A 16,863-nucleotide genomic window follows, 5' to 3' on the forward strand; every position below is an offset into this window, starting at 1 on the left:
TTACTGGATTTTGTACTTTGTCCTTGCTTGTTTATGTTTTTTCACGTATGAATGTGATTTTTTTACTCTTGATTGTGATTTTTACATGTTTGCTTCATTAACAGTTATTTCCATATATTTTTGCCATCTTTATGAAGTATAAAGTCTTCCTCACAAGTTTTTAGCTTTGGCATCGCCTCACTGCATTGTTAGTCCAAGAGCTAGTGAACCTTCCGAGTAACGGCCTTCCTGTAAGGCTAGAAATTTGTATAGTGATAATTCATAGCACACCAAGCCTAAAAACCATGACCTGGCAGGCATCAGCCCTGCACGTGTATATGCCAGGTGAATCGAAAAGTGCATAGTTTAGGGGTACAATAAACTTTCCCATGTAAAGTTTAAATTTAAATATGTGATTGAGTAAGTCATTTAGAAGAAATGTGTACAATGACAGGCGATTCTGAAAAAAGACCTTGCCAGGCGAGGGGAAAGATTAGGGTTTTTTCCTAAAATTATTTTTTTTTGCATCGAACAAAGTTTTTTTTAGGTTTTTTGAATCATTCCAAACAGAAAAGGTCTCCAGTGACTTTTCTCTTAGGTTAATAGTTTTTGACATATAAGCGATTAAAACCCCTTTGTCTTTTAATTGCTAATCAAGCGGGTGAGACACTGTAGTATAAGTGAGGACGTTTGAGTTTGCATAAATTCATTATCTCGAGAATGGGCAAATTTGAAGAGAAATCCTCAGAAAGGTCGATGTTTATTTTTAAATTAGGACTTTTTGGCGTATATATAATAGTAGTGACGTCATCCATCTGGGCGTGATGCCGTAATCGATGATTTTTTTGAATGGGAGTAGGAGTCGTGTGATAGCTCATTTGAAAGGTTATTTAATTCTCTATTTAGTAATATAAACGTTAACATAATTATTTATACAGGGTGTGCAAAAAACTTTTCTTCTTTTTGTGTAAATTAATTTAATAAAAAATTTTTTTTGTACACCCTGTATAAATAATTATGTTAATGTTTATATTACTATAGTTTGTTTTTAAACCAAGAGGGGTGATTCAAATTTACCGAGCTGTAATACTTGTTTGTAATTGGTCCAACCGCAGGCAAGTTTACTCCACTGTTATAAAATTTTGACACTAATGACATTTATCAAATTTTGACACTTTTGGCATTTCATAGGTTAAATAAGTTATAAGCGATTTTTTGTGTTTTCTGTATTATTCCTTTAACTTTTAGATTTTTAGTCTGCTTTTATATAAAAAGCAATTGTTTTTAGAACTTTTTAGCGACGTATTAATATAATATTGATGGATTAGCGTCGAGGGCCAAGATCAACCAAAAAAGAAGATATATTTTGGTGACTATTCTAGTGACTTTCTTGGGTGTGAATCTGTCTTTTTGGTTTATTCCTCTTGGTTAAAAAATAAAACATAGTATTATATAGGTATTTGCGAAAAAGTCCTAATTAAAAATAAAAATCGACCGGTCTGAGGATTTCTCTTCAAATTTGCCCATTCTCGAGATAATGAATTTATGCAAACTCGAACGTCCTCACTTATACTACAGTTTCGCGACCGCTTGATTAGCAATTAAAAAACAAAGGAGGTTTCGATATTACATTGCAAAAAACTCTTCGGGATTTCATTAATGGACGCTTAAAGAATATCTACCTACCTTGGCAACATTTAAATTTTCAGTTAAATGTCAGATTCAGGGTTAAAAATGGCCAATTTCGCAATTTTTTAATTTTTAATCGCTTATGTGTCAAAAACTATTAACCTAAGAGAAAAGTCACTAAAGACCTTTTCTGTTTGTAATAATTAAAAAAATCTAAAAAAAACTTTGTTCGATGCAAAAAAATAATTTTAGGAAAAACCCCTAATCTTTCCCCTTGCCTGGCAAGGTCTTATGCTGTTTTCATTTTATTGATTATTTAACATTTTTAGTTGACAATAATATTTTTGATCGAATTAAGTCACAATTGGTTGTAACGATAATTACATTTTTGTCAGTTTTTGACGTTTCAACTTTCAATACAAAAATCGTTCTCGAAAAAGAAAAAATTTAAAGCACTCATGGGAGTGCCGACAGAAGTGAAAACTTTTTATAGTGTCTAAATTACGAGCTCAATGCTTTTTCCCCATCCAAAAAGAAGTGCTATACCTATATTATATACGCGCGTTGCCTACGTTCTGTGCTATTTATGTATACATAATATATATATATATATATATATATATATATATATATATATATATATATATATATATATATATATATATATATATATATATGAAACTTAAAGCTAAAATCAATATCAATAAAAGAATTAATATTAAAAATAAACTCACCGGGCTTCCGGGTTGAACCGCGTCGTTGATTTCTAGGCCGAGCTTTATATATATATATATATATATATATATATATATATATATATATATATATATATATATATATATTGATACATGTATCCATGTGACTTCCAAAGTAGATTCTCGTAATACGTTGTTACTTCATATATACCGTTATGACTTCCGATTTCGGAAGTCACAACGTTTTGCCTATATTTTTACGAATTTGGCTACTAGATGGTATCAGAAGGCTTATATTAAAAATTTCGCTGGAAGTCATATCGTATCTAACATACTCATAAGATCAGATTTTAGTTCGACGGTATATCACCAGCGCTAGTTTCGCTCCCGTGCTACTATACAGGTTATGTACACAACGCGTAGCGTCTTCCGTATACCACACCGCTCGGTGTGACTTCCGTTTTTTGGCAACTCTGTGTAACGGTTTCCAGACATTTATCTGTTGTAGATTCGCGGTCCTAATCGTACTTAGTGTTTTGTGTGCCTTTTGTTTTTAAACATGAATAATAGCAGATCTGCTTTACTTTTAAAGTTAGCCTTAAATGAATGTACAATAAGTGATTATATATCTCTATAATTATATATTTTCTGTACTTATTTTAATCTATAATATTTACTTACCTATTTACTTATATAAATTCATTTTTCTCGTGTTTTTGTTTACTTCCTTTTTTACAATGAACTTCTAATTTAATCTACACTCACCGGCACGAAAAACGGGCACCCCAAAAAAATGGGTAATTTTTGATGGCTCGTATCTCCCAAACCTGTTGTCCGATTTAAGTAATTTTTTTAATATGTTATAGCCTTATTCTTTAACAATATAGCTATGATAATATTGTTGATAGACAGGTAAATTTTCATTGTATACCGGGTGTACCAATCAAACTGGGGTTTTTTCTCAATTTTCACAACACCCTGTGGAATATTCTAGCCTTTATAAAATATTTAAATTAAAGCCTAACTATAGCTCCAGGTTTTATTAACATTCTGTTTTTTTATTCATTCCCTTACGTTGGATAATAAAAAAGTTAAGGACTTTAACAACTAGCCATGTTCTTTATCGATATAGGTGTTTCTAAATATAAGTGCGACAAACTTTAAGGGGTAATTTCTGCATGAAAAAATAATGATCGTTTGGCAAAATAATTTTATATTTGCAAGCATTTGCGGACATAGCTTTATCAAGTAAACGATCATTATTTTTTCATGCAGAATTACCCCTTAAAGTTTGTCGCACTTATTTAGAAACACCATGTATTGATAAAGAACAGATAAAGAACATGTTTAGTTGTTAAAGTCCCTAACTTTTTTATTATCCAACATAAGCGAATGAATAACAAACAGAACGTTAAGAAAACCTATAGTTGGGTTTTAATTTCAATATTGTATAAAGGCTAGAATATTCCACAGGGTGTTGTGAAAATTTAAAAAAAAAAACCAGTTTGATTGGTACGCCCAGTATACAATGATAATTTACCTGTCTAGAAACAATATTATTACAGCGATATAGTTAAAGAATAAGGCTATAACATATTAAAGAAATACTTAAATCGGAGAATAGGTTTAGGAGATACGAGCCATCAAAAATGACCCATTTTTTGGGGTGCCCGTTTTTCGTGCCGGTGAATGTATCTATTAAATAATCTAAATTATTTTTAAAAATCTTATTAAAAGCTTAAATACAAGAAATGTAGGTAAATGTTCTCATTTAACGAAATTTCCGAAAATTGCGTATTTTTTTGACCCAAGTAGGCTGAAAAATCGATTTTATAGTTATTGTTATTTCGAAAGTAATAAAACGTGTAAAAATATACAAAAAAATTGAATGTACAATTACAATATAATGGAATTAAATACACGAAAAAAGAGCGATAAAAAGTTTAAAGTAATAAATTCTAGTAATAATATGAAATACAGTAAACTCTCTCTTAAGGGGGTAGGCGCAAAATCTCGGTCCAATGCTATTTAAATGCATTCATTTTTTACGAATTCTGAGAAAACTAATAAATACTTTTTAAAACTTACACCCAGAATGAAAGATTATTATTCCGGAGGACCGAAAGTCCCTTAGAATAAACAAAAAGTTTCTTGATAATGAAATATTCGAAATTAAAAATCACACTAACTTTTCTCTTGTTTTTTTATCCCGTTATCTTATTAAAATAAACATTATATAAGTTTTCAGGGACTTTCGGCCCTCGGTAATAATGTAATATTCCATTCTGCGTTTAAATTTTTCAAAAATACTTATTAGTTTTCTCAGAATTCGAAAAAAATTAGTGCATTTAATTAGCATTTTACCAAGATTTTGCGCCTATCTCCTTAACGGACACCTCCTCTATACGGACGGTATTTAAGACAAAACTCATTTGCCGATAATATTGAACCTGTACTCTTCAACGGACACTCCCTTAAAATGATGTGTAAATGAAAAAAAATACATAGGTATTTTTTCCAAATATTTTAGAATACAAAACTACATATATTTTATTATTTAAAATTAATACAGAGATGTCAACGAGTGATATTTGATACTGTTTAATTTATCAGCATTGATGTTTCTACTACATTCTCAACTGTTTAGCAAAATGTGGGATCCGTAATTAAAATATAATATGTGTGTCGGTCATTAAAAGAAACGTGACACCGTACCATTCATATGTTGTGACTAAAAATTCTGCTTGAACGGAAATGTCTGCTTGAACATATCCAATTAAAATTTTATTTTCTTTTAAAAATGTTTGGGATTCAAGGGCGACTTTATGATAAAACAATAAATATACAAACAAAACTTGTAATTATCAAGATTTTTGCTGTAAACTCGTGGAGAAATACATCAAATACTTAAAAAGACCTTAAATTATACAAAAAAAACAGTTGAATAATTGAAATATGCACTAAAATATTAAGCTTTTATACATTTATAAAAAACGCAATGATTATTGGTGTATTGAAAGTAGGTATTTTATTTTACCTAGTCCAGGTTGTATCTTAGTCGATAGGAAAAATATTCTGATTCGTTTTTTACGATCTTACCGAAATACATTCGAACCCGCTTATCTTATTGGAATAGCCTTCGTGCCAATCAAAAGTATTCCTATAACCGGGATATTTTAATAACCGATCATTGGTCGCTAGTAGAAACGTTTCCGGACCGCAAATTTCTATTCCTTAAACCGGGATATTCCTTTAAGAGGTATTCTAATAAGCGGGTTTGACTGCAGTATAGTTCATTAACGGTTTTTGCTCCAAATTTTAAAGAACGGATTGACGTGAAATTTAGCATACACATAGGTAACATGTCAAAGAAAAAAGTGAAAAGAAAACTTTGCCCTGGGGGTTGAGTTTCTCCTCTTCTCGGAGGGGAAAAATATACGTTCAAAATAAGTTCGGAAATGGATAAACTGACTAATTCTAAGCAACTTTTGTTATATAGAATTTTTGTTATATAGAGTTATTTGCGAGTCAATATGGCAATTTATCATCAAAAAAACACTTTTATACGGTTTTTTTGCCAATAACTCACTCAAAAAGTAAGTATGTTATCGGGAAAAACATTAAAAATATAGCTTATAAAGTAACAAAATTGATGTACGTATGAACTTTTTAGAATCAGTAGAAGCAAAGTTGTAGCTAATGTAAAACAGGAAACAGGTTCATATTCGTCAAATCTAAAAACGAATAATTTCACGTGAAATAACCAAAAAATGATAGCAACCAAAAAATGATGCACTGTTCTGAGACAACTTATTACAACTTTTAGTTAAAGTAGGTCCTATTTTTGTTAAAAAAATTCGAAACAGCACCCCTTAATTGGAATCTCATATGAAATTAATACTTACCGCTTCACAAGTTACTTAACTTATATAATATTTATATGATCTGTATATCTTATATGATCGGCTCAAAGGGCTAATTTTTGAAAAAAATTGGTTTTAAAGTAAAATTTTTTGCAGAAAAAAATGCTGTTTCAAAATGACATAAAATTTATTAGTGACACTAAAAATTACGAATAGTAAAAAATGTAGGTTTTGCTTTTCTAAATATTTAGGATTATGTGTTTTTCTTTGAGACAAATATTGGTTAAGATATGGCTGTTCAAAATTGGCTTACACAGTTGGTTAGTGACTAGTTCAATCCCTTTCAATTACATCCCCTTAAAATAAGCATTTTGAACCGATGAAGCTTACAGATCATATTTATAAACAATACATACACGAGTAAATCAACTTCTGAAGTGGTGACTATTCATTTCATTTCGGATGCTAATTAGGGGGTGAATTTTATAATTTTTTACAAAAAAAAAGGATCTTCATTTTGAGCGTAACTTCCTTAATTTAATGCTAAAACTGTTTTAACCTTTTTTTAAACACTACAAAAAAGTTGTAATGAGTGTTCCTCATAAGTGCTTTAGTTTTTGACAGTTCACGTTGAAATATTCAATTTGGAATTTGGCGTGTATGAACCTATTTTTCATTAGTTACAACTCTTCTCTTACTGGGTCTAGGGATCTCATTCATAAGCACACCATTTTTTTTTACTTTTTTATGGGCTATATTTTTCCTAAGAATGGTTTTTTCGATAAAATACTTACTTTTTGAGTTAATTGCCAAAAAAACCGTTAAAAAATGTTTTTTTTTTGTTGAAAAATAAACATATTTACTCGCAAATAACTCGAAAAGTAACTAAGTGAAAAAATGCTATAGAACAAAAGTTGCCTAGAATTAGTCAGTTAATCCATTTCCGGACTTATTTTGAACGTATATTTTTTCATCCCGAGACGAGGTAAAAGTCACCCCCATGGCAAAAGCACACATCGGCACAATATCAATGTGTTTCTTTGACATGTTACCTATGTGTATGCCAAATTTCATGTCAATCTAAGCGGTTTCTTAAAATTTATGGGTTTAGCAATATTTTACCGTCAGCGAACGGACTAATAGTAGAGAATCCGATATAAGGCCGATCTGCATCGATCTATTTAATGGATAACGTGTGCGTGAAGTAACAATGTATTTTAAACGGGATTTACTTTTTCGCACTGTTTTTGACACACTTTCATATAATCAAATATCCTTAACTTTAGCGTTGTCATGGTGATGACATAATGAGCAATAAATTACAAAAAAAAATTTGACAGTTTTGTGGTTTGAAAGAAATTAGAATGTTTAAATAAGTTCTAAAAATTGTAGAATAGGAATGAATTCCAGTGATGGAGAGTTACAGTTATTTTATTTGTTTATCGTAGATAAAATATCGTATGAAACTGTGCGTGAAGTACTTTTTGCGAACTTACGCGATGTATAGCACTCGCTCCATATAGCACTCGCTCCGTTGTCGCTCGTGCTCTAAACATCACGTGCATTCATAAAAAGCATACTTCACGAACTGTTTCATAAATAACTATTTTCATATATTAAAAAAAATGTTTCGACCCGGGTAGATATTATTCCAGATTTTCAGATTTCAGCACAGTGTTAGATGGTTGGGGCATATATGGAGAGCAGGTAGCGTAACAACTATAAACTCAATTTTACAATGGAAACCCGGAGTTAGAAGGAGACGCGGAGGAACTAGAATAAATGGTTACAGGAAGTAAAGGAAAATTTATATAGGGCAGGAATTAGAGACTAGCAGAAAAAGACAGAGGATAGAAAGAAATGGAGAAGCACAGTCAATAGTATCGAGTAGCAGACTGGGACTAATCTGCTCTAAAAAGATGGATCTAGATAGCTTTTTAGCGGCTCAACCCCACCTGGTGTATTTAGCCATTTAATTTTCTTATTACACATTATTATTGGTCCATCAAAAATTAAAAGGACGGTGCCTGTAATAAAATCTAAAATTCAAAATTTAATCAAGAAAAATAATAAATATTAAAATTTCCTATAAGTTCAAATTTATTTATTAAAATTTTTGATATAATTTTCATAAATAAATTACTTACTAATAACACTTTTTTAATTAATTCCAAAAAATCCATTTTGCAACAATAATAAAATATTAGTATTTGTAAAATAAATATCAATCATATCATAAATAACACAGGTTTACAAAAAAAAACTAAATTTCGGACTATTTGAAGAAACCATATTACAAGGGGTTTTTTGGGGTGGCTGATCACGAATCCGGGGTCCGCTCACCCCTTTCACGCCAGGTAAAGGTCATTTCAAGGTCAAATCAAGATAAATCGACAGTCGCTCTGAGAAAGTATATTAGGGCGTTTTTGGTGTCGCTGATGACGAATCAGGAGTCCGCTGACCTCTATCACGTCTAGTTCAAGGTCAAATCAACATAAATCGACACAATCGCTCTGAAAATATAGGGGTTTTGGAGTCACTGATCATGAAAACTGCGGTCCGTTGAGCTCTACCACGTAAGGTAAAGGTCATTTCAAGGCCAAATCAGGACAAGTCCACAAAACTGATTTGACCTTGAAATGACCTTTACCTTACGTGGTAGAGCTCAACGGACCCCAGTTTTGTGATCAGCGACCCCAAAAACCCCCTAATATACTTTTTCAGAGCGATCGTGTCGATTTATCTTGATTTGACCTCGAAATGACCTTGAGCTAGACGTGATAGAGGTCAGCGGACACAAAATTCGTCATCAGCGACCACAGAAACCCCCTAATATACTTTTTCAGAGCGACTGTCGGTTTATCTTGATTTGACCTTGAGATGACCATTACCTGACGTGATAGAGGTCAGCGGACCCCGGATTCGTGACCAGCGAACCCAAAAACCCCCTAGTCACATGGTTTCGTCAAATATTCCGAAATGTATTTTTTTTGTAAACATGTTTAATCAAAAGAATATCAATCTTTTAAATTAAATAGACAACTGTAAAACATAGAACTGCATTCACAACTGTATTCACAGTAAAAGTTTCAAAATATCACACATTACGCTTAAAGTAAGAGGTAAATCAGCAGACGAGTCGTTGTGACTTCCAAAATATGACAACACCGCTGGAAGTGACAACGCACCTTGAACTACCCTATATATGGAAGCCATAACGTATGCTGTACGCTTCGGTATATACATATATATATACAAAATTTATTTTGGTAAATCCTTTCCCCTCAATAGGTAGACCCATTTTATAAGCCCCCCTTTTGCCAAATACACAATTTATAAAAAATAATTCCTAGTAGAAAAGGTGGAAGTCGGACAGCCTCTTCTGTATACCGGAAGTCACAACTTAACGTGCATCAATATATATATATATATATATATATATATATATATATATATATATATATATATATATTGTTTAAGGAGGAGAAAATAATTGGGTAACCAGCTGAATATGGACAAAGTGTACTCTTTTTTACTTATTCCAATATATTTCGCCCATTTTCATGGGCATCATCAGGGAAAGCTACAATGTTGGTTATTAGGTAGGTACATAAGATGAATTAGCAGTATACTTACTAAGTGAGAATTGTTGTCACGATGTTTTAAAAGAAGCAAATATAAATAAAATGATAAAAAACTAAAATACAGAAATAACATATCACAAAAGTCCATAATTTAAAATATACATGATGATAGATAAAATTTATATATTGACACAATGAATTGAAAACAAGGTCTGACATTATTTATTTACTTTTATGTTAATTGTCAGTCAAATTTTTTTTTTTTTTTTAAAACATCGTGACAACAATTCTCACTTAGTAAGTATACTGCTAATTCATCTTATGTACCTACCTAATAACCAACATTGTAGCTTTCCCTGATGATGCCCATGAAAATGGGCGAAATATATTGGAATAAGTAAAAAGAGTACACTTTGTCCATATTCAGCTGGTTACCCAATTATTTTCTCCTCCTTAAACAATTTAAATTGAGTCAGCTATTATTAAACCAAGTTTTCTATATATATATGAAAATTACTAAGTTCTCGGGAAGAACCGCGTTGAGAATTTATAACTCGACGTTTCGGCACCCTTTTTGGAGCCATTATCAAGAGGGGTATGGTTCCGTTCGAGTTCGGGGTCTCAATCTGCCTACTCCCCTCACTCGTGACGTACCAGTAGTGTCTTGTTCTCTAGGAGAACGGTCAAGCGGCACTGAGGTCTCAATCTGCCTACTCCTCAGTGTCGAGTGACGACCTGTCTTCGCCTGTGTAGCTCCTTTTATACTCTCAGTGCGCGCGGGAACTGTATGCGCGGGAGAGGCCTGAGTGGGATCGACTGACGTGGGGATTCGCCGAAGCAGCGGTCGCCATGTTGTCGGCAGTCTTTTGGCGTCATCGCGTGTGTTTAGGCTGTGAGGGCGTTTTTCAATTTCGATGGCTTCACGGATGATTCTCGATTTTAAGGAGCGGACAGGGGCGATGGTTTTTGCTTTCTCGAAATCTATTTGGTGACCTGTCTGAATATGATGTTGGGCAAGGGCTGAAGTAGTGTCGGAATGTTTTACAGATATGGAATGTTCGTAGATACGGTTTTGGATTCGTCGGTTTGTCTGTCCTATGTATGTCCGTGGGCAACTGGAACAAGGTATCTCGTAGATACCATGGTCTTCATTGGGGATTTGGTCTTTTACGGATCTGACAAGATTGCACAACTTGGAGTGAGTAGTGAAGACGGTTTTGATATTTAGAGGGGTAAGAATTCTACTAATCTTGTCAGTGACACCTTTGATAAAAGGTAGAAAGATTTTGGGTTGATCGGGCGGCAAGTTTTCTTTATTAGATGGAATGGGATTTAGATGTTTCTGAATGCTCCTATTGATTTGGGATTTATGGTAGCCGTTTTGTAAGAGTGTTTGCCTTATTGAATTTATTTCAGATGGTCTGTGATTGTCGTCACTAAGCCTTATAGAGCGAGAAACAAGAGTGTTGACAACTGAACTGAGTTGGGCGGGGTGATGATGTGACTGGGCATTGAGATACCGATTTGTATGGGTGGGTTTTCGGTACACGGAATAGGAAAAACTGTGAGGTGGCTGTTTTTGAATAAGTACATCAAGAAATGGTAAAGACTCCTCAGACTCAACTTCCATCGTGAATTGAATACTGGGGTGTATTCCATTCAGGTGGGAGAGGAAGAGATCTAACGTATCTTTACCATGGGGCCAAATGACAAAAGTGTCATCAACGTACCGTAACCAGCAAGTGGGTTTGAGATTTGATGATGACAGGGCTATTGTTTCGAAATGCTCCATGTAGATATCAGCTATTACGGGAGAGAGAGGGGATCCCATTGGGGCACCTTTGATTTGACGGTAGAATTGATTTTGGAATGAAAAGTATGTGTTAGACATGCAATGTTTTATAAGAGATAATGTGTCTTGGGGGATTTGATGTTTGGAGTCCAAGATGGAAATGGTTTCATCAATAGGAATGTTGGTGAATAAAGAAACAATGTCAAAACTGACTAGAATATCTGAGGATGAGATAGAAATATTTTTCTTATGTACTTATTCAAAAACAGCCACCTCACAGTTTTTCCTATTCCGTGTACCGAAAACCCACCCATACAAATCGGTATCTCAATGCCCAGTCACATCATCACCCCGCCCAACTCAGTTCAGTTGTCAACACTCTTGTTTCTCGCTCTATAAGGCTTAGTGACGACAATCACAGACCATCTGAAATAAATTCAATAAGGCAAACACTCTTACAAAACGGCTACCATAAATCCCAAATCAATAGGAGCATTCAGAAACATCTAAATCCCATTCCATCTAATAAAGAAAACTTGCCGCCCGATCAACCCAAAATCTTTCTACCTTTTATCAAAGGTGTCACTGACAAGATTAGTAGAATTCTTACCCCTCTAAATATCAAAACCGTCTTCACTACTCACTCCAAGTTGTGCAATCTTGTCAGATCCGTAAAAGACCAAATCCCCAATGAAGACCATGGTATCTACGAGATACCTTGTTCCAGTTGCCCACGGACATACATAGGACAGACAAACCGACGAATCCAAAACCGTATCTACGAACATTCCATATCTGTAAAACATTCCGACACTACTTCAGCCCTTGCCCAACATCATATTCAGACAGGTCACCAAATAGATTTCGAGAAAGCAAAAACCATCGCCCCTGTCCGCTCCTTAAAATCGAGAATCATCCGTGAAGCCATCGAAATTGAAAAACGCCCTCACAGCCTAAACACACGCGATGACGCCAAAAGACTGCCGACAACATGGCGACCGCTGCTTCGGCGAATCCCCACGTCAGTCGATCCCACTCAGGCCTCTCCCGCGCATACAGTTCCCGCGCGCACTGAGAGTATAAAAGGAGCTACACAGGCGAAGACAGGTCGTCACTCGACACTGAGGAGTAGGCAGATTGAGACCTCAGTGCCGCTTGACCGTTCTCCTAGAGAACAAGACACTACTGGTACGTCACGAGTGAGGGGAGTAGGCAGATTGAGACCCCGAACTCGAACGGAACCATACCCCTCTTGATAATGGCTCCAAAAAGGGTGCCGAAACGTCGAGTTATAAATTCTCAACGCGGTTCTTCCCGAGAACTTAGTAATTTTCATTTACCTGACCGCGGAAATCTTTCCGAACATATATATATATATATATATATATATATATATATATATATATATATATATATAAGAAATACTGGATATTAGTGACTGTCAATATCAACAAACAAGTGGTTTATTAGGGTTGCAGTCAGAAGTTTGGCCAGGATATCAAAGAAACACTCTTTTGACTTTTTGTCTAGCTTTCGGGGTTGTTTGACCCCTTTATCAAGACTCTGTAATATAAAACAAAAATGTAAGTATTTTAAAATATTACATTGTTTTAGTAAACCTACTAGTCGTTGAGATTATTAAAAAGAAGCTTGATGATGCTCAACATTTCAAATTAACACAAATATTGAAAATAGTTTTCAATATTTGTGTTAATTTGAAATGTTGAGCATCATCAAGCTTCTTTTTAATAATCTCAACGACTAGTAGGTTTACTAAAACAATGTAATATTTTAAAATACTTACATTTTTGTTTTATATTACAGAGTCTTGATAAAGGGGTCAAACAACCCCGAAAGCTAGACAAAAAGTCAAAAGAGTGTTTCTTTGATATCCTGGCCAAACTTCTGACTGCAACCCTAATAAACCACTTGTTTGTTATATATATATATATATATATATATATATATGAAAAAACAAATTCATTTGTTTGTTTTATATATATATATATATATATATATATATATATATATATATATATATATATATATATATATACGTAATAAATTTAGTTCGGCAAAGTGATGACGGTCGCGAACACACTACTTTTTCCCTATCTAAAAAGTGCAAAACGTCCCTAAAAAAGTTTTCACTTCACAAATTTATTTCGTCGAAGCAATGACGGTCGCTAGTTTAATACTTTTTCCTCATCTAAAAAGTGCACAACGTCCCTAAAGAAGTTTTCATTTCAAAAATTTATTTCGTCGAAGCAATTACGGTCGCGAGGACGGTCGCTAATTCAATACTTTTTCTCCATCTAAAAAGAGCACGACGTCTCTTAAGAAGTTTTCACTTCAAAAATTTATTTCGTTAAAGCAATGACGGTCGCTAATTTCATAATTTTTCCCCATCGAAAAAGTGCAAAACGTCCCTAAAGCAGTTTTCACTTCAAAAATTAGTTCGTCGAAGCAATGACGGTCGCTAATTCAATACTTTTTCCCCATCTAAAAAGGGCACAACGTCCCTGAAGAAGTTTTCACTTCAAAAATTTATTTTCGTCGAAGCAATGACGGTCGCTAATTCAATACTTTTTCCCCATTTAAAAAGGGCAAAACGTCCCTAAGAAAGTTTTCGCTTCAAAACATTATTTCGTCGAAGCAATGACGGTCGCGATGACGGTGGCTAATTCAATACTTTTTCCCCATCTAAAAAGTGCACAACCTCCCTAAAGAAGTTTTCACTTCAAATATGTATTTCGTCGAAGCACTGACGGTCGCTAATTCAATACTTTTTCCCCATCTAAAAAGTGCACAACGTTTCTACAGAAGTTTTCACTTCAAAAATTGATTTCGCCGAAGCGATGACGGTCGCTAATTCAACACTTTTTCCCCATTTAAAAAGGGCAAAACGTCCCTAAGAAAGTTTTCATTCAAAACATTATTTCGTCGAAGTAATGACGGTCCCTAATTCAATATTTCTTCCCCATCTAAAAAGTGCACAACGTCCCTAAAGAGGTTTTTCACTTCAATAATATTACTATTATTATACGTAGATTATAATAATATACGTACAAAATTTATTTCGTCGAAGCGATGACGGTCGCGATGACATGACGGTCGCGAAATCAATCCTTTTTCCCTATCCCAAAATAGATTGTGGTACATGTATTTTAAATTTAAATACTTCTACACAATTTATATATACATACACATATAATAATTATACGTACAAAATTTATTTCGCCGAAGAGATGACGGTCGCGAAATACATCCTTTTTCCCCATCCTAAAATAGGTTTTACATTTATTTTAAATTTAAATACTTCTATACAATTTATATAAACCTACACATAATATACATAATATTATTATGTACAAAATTTATTTCGCCGAAGCGATGACGGTCGCGACGATGGTCGCGAAATCAATCCTTTTTCCCCATCCTAAAATAGGTTTTACATTTATTTTAAATTTAAATACCTCTACACAATTTATATATACATGCACATAATATATAACATAAGCGACGACGGTCGCAAATTCAATGATTTTTCCCCTATCCAAAAATTACACAAAGTCCCTAAAGAAGTTTTCATTTAAAAAAAAATCAACTGATGCTGGATTTCCATGTGAATCTAACCTTAAGGCGGAAATACATATCCGCGCCGCAAACTCCGCGCCGTGTGAGCGCCGCGCGTTTGTGGCGCGGTTAATGTTCGTTAAAATTTTTCGTTTTGACGAACCTTCCGCGATCCAGAGGAAACTTACGAACATTTAGTAATTGTAGATAATTAGTATTAAATGTGGGTGCCTACATTGGATCCGTTTTCTCCGATCAGATCAGATCCGATATCGGCCGACGTCGGGAGTAGCTTCTCCTATTCTCATCGAGAAGTGTTTGGTTTCATTCCGATTGGTTGCAAATTGGTTGCAAGTTGGTTGTAAATTGGTTGCAAGTTGGTTGCAAATTGGTTGCAAATTGGTTGCAAGATGGTTGCAAGTTGGTTACACGTTGGGGGTTGCAAGCTAACATGTTTAAATATATTCAATGTCATCATCTCATTTTCACTTTCCACGGTAAACATCAATAAGTTTGATATTTCCTTCCTAACACTCCATTACTAACTCAGGCGCCCCAAAACCAACAAACCACTCGCAAACCCGTCCAAATACGTATTGCGAACCATCAAAGCATTTGTTGAAAAGCCGACAGAAGTTAGATCGTGGTGCGCCGTGTGCGAGCCGTTTGTGTGCCACTTGAAAACACGTACTAATCTAACAAATATGCTGCGCGCGAGCGGCTCGCACACCGAGCAGAGCGCATATGTATACCCGCCTTTAGGTTATCGTAATTATCAGTACAACCAGTTGTGGCCTAATTTCATCAAAAATATAAATTTTTTTCGTCCCACTACTTCAATTTGATGTGAATTCTTAAAAGAATAACTTATTCAAAAAATCAAAATAAATTGAAAATTCGGATGGCCCGGAAGCCTTGTCCGGGACGCCGGGACACGACTTCGTAATTCGGGCCATGTCCCAGATTTTTAGGACTAGTTGGTCACACTAATTATGACAGATATACTCGGAAGGGTACACAAATATTATGCGTACGTTTGATTCTTTTTCTTTTTTTTTTCAATTTATCGCTTATCTGATTTCTTTATTTTATTTTTGTAGTGTTAGAAATCTCGAATGAAGTCTATATTCATTTTGAGTATTTTCATGTTTTTTATCATTGATAATTGTGTAGACAATGTTGTTGTGTTTTAGATTTTCAATATTTGAATCTGTATGATAAGTATAAGAGCCACTTTTTAAAACTTTTAGTAAGGCTATTACATACACGATTATTGATATGTGAAAAAATCAGTGACTGGAGTTAGAATTTGGATTCAAAAAGTGCAGAATTGTATAATCAAAGGATGTTTTTAACTGTTTAATAGATTATGGGGCAACATTCAACGGGAAGATTTCTCAATAAAAACGGGAGTGGCGCAAGAATGTACATATACTAATGTAAGAGCATTAAAGTAAACGGCATAATAATTATTAACAACATTACTATTGCCGAAGACACAGCGATAGTGATATATAACTTCGACGATCATCAATGTTTTCTAAACGATCTAACTCTCTCACAAGTGAAACTTCAGATTTGAAAATAAATGTCAAATATACGAAAACCATGATTATAGGTAGAAATAATTATCCAAATTCAAAGATATAAAATATGTCACTCGAGAAGAAATCGAAGAAGTCAAGACAGTATAAATAGGCCTGGATCCCGCGTACCAAAAAAATTTATTAATAGCAAGCTGAAAA

At 33.9% G+C, this 16,863-nt stretch overlaps 1 protein-coding gene across 4 annotated transcripts in view; it reads right to left on the reverse strand.

The window, feature by feature from the left end:
* Positions 1-16,863, reverse strand: part of LOC126881351 (eukaryotic translation initiation factor 4E-binding protein Mextli) — a 141,467-nt gene that overhangs the window by 53,519 nt on the left and 71,085 nt on the right. The gene's annotated exons all lie outside the window — the stretch shown is intronic.

Source organism: Diabrotica virgifera, chromosome 3, assembly GCF_917563875.1.
Source record: "Diabrotica virgifera virgifera chromosome 3, PGI_DIABVI_V3a".
Taxonomy (NCBI): Eukaryota; Metazoa; Arthropoda; class Insecta; order Coleoptera; family Chrysomelidae; genus Diabrotica; species Diabrotica virgifera.